Source organism: Priapulus caudatus, unplaced genomic scaffold, assembly GCF_000485595.1.
Source record: "Priapulus caudatus unplaced genomic scaffold, Priapulus_caudatus-5.0.1 Scaffold128, whole genome shotgun sequence".
NCBI lineage: Eukaryota > Metazoa > Priapulida > Priapulimorpha > Priapulimorphida > Priapulidae > Priapulus > Priapulus caudatus.
This window is the reverse complement of record NW_014577189.1, coordinates 651,012-651,951: the sequence shown is the minus strand read 5'-3', so window position 1 is coordinate 651,951 and position 940 is coordinate 651,012.

The following is a 940-nucleotide window of genomic DNA, read 5'->3' as shown; positions in this document are numbered from 1 at the left end:
ATCATCTCCATTCATTGAGCTTCCTGTCCAAAAAATTCATTTCCACTCTTTTGTCAAAAAAGTAGGTAGGTAGGGCAACACTGTACAGGTTCGTGATTTACGAGATGCGAGGGTCATAGAATGCACGAAAATTCACGAATCGAACTTTTTCTTGACGAAAACGAATAAACAGAGTATGGAAAAAGAAAACGAAGAAATAGTGCCCGACGAGGGAAAATGAAGTGGAAATGGACCGGAAAGAATATCAGGAAGATATCAAGTAAAAGATAAAAATGAAGGAGTGGACAACGAGGAAAAAGAAAAGGACGAAAACAACAACAAAACAAGAAAAAAAAACTAGGAGAATAAAAGAAGAAACCGAATATGTCAAAGAAAAACTAAGGCGAAGAAGAGGGGAAATGCGAGAAGAAAGAGCTAGGAAGCGGAAGAAGAGGAAGAAAAAAGTAAAAAAAAACAGGAGGGTGAAGAAGAGCAGCAAGGGAAGATGTGAGGGAGAATAAAAAGCAGGACGGTCAAGAAAGGAGTAAGAAAAGATGGGAATAAGGAGGAGGAGGCGGAAGAGGAAGAAGAGGAGGCGGTGGAGAAGAAGGGGGAGGAGAAGGATGATGGGTGGGAGAAAAGAAAGAGGAGAAGGAAGAGAAGGAGGAGAAGGCGATGACAGAAGCCACGATTGTGGTGCGTAACGAGGGTTAATGAAGGCGTCAGCGACAGGATAGGGGCAGAGAGAAAGAGAAAGAAAGAGCGAAAGAGAGAGAGACGAAAACGGAAAAGAAATAGACGACGAAATGAAAACAGCATTCGCGATGAAAACATCATGAATTATTTGCACAATGAATGCAATTAGCACATAAATTAAACGGCAGAATTTATTCTAATTCGAATAAAGAACAGCGATGATAGAAGGTGTACCACCCCCACCTTACACCCCCACCCCACACCA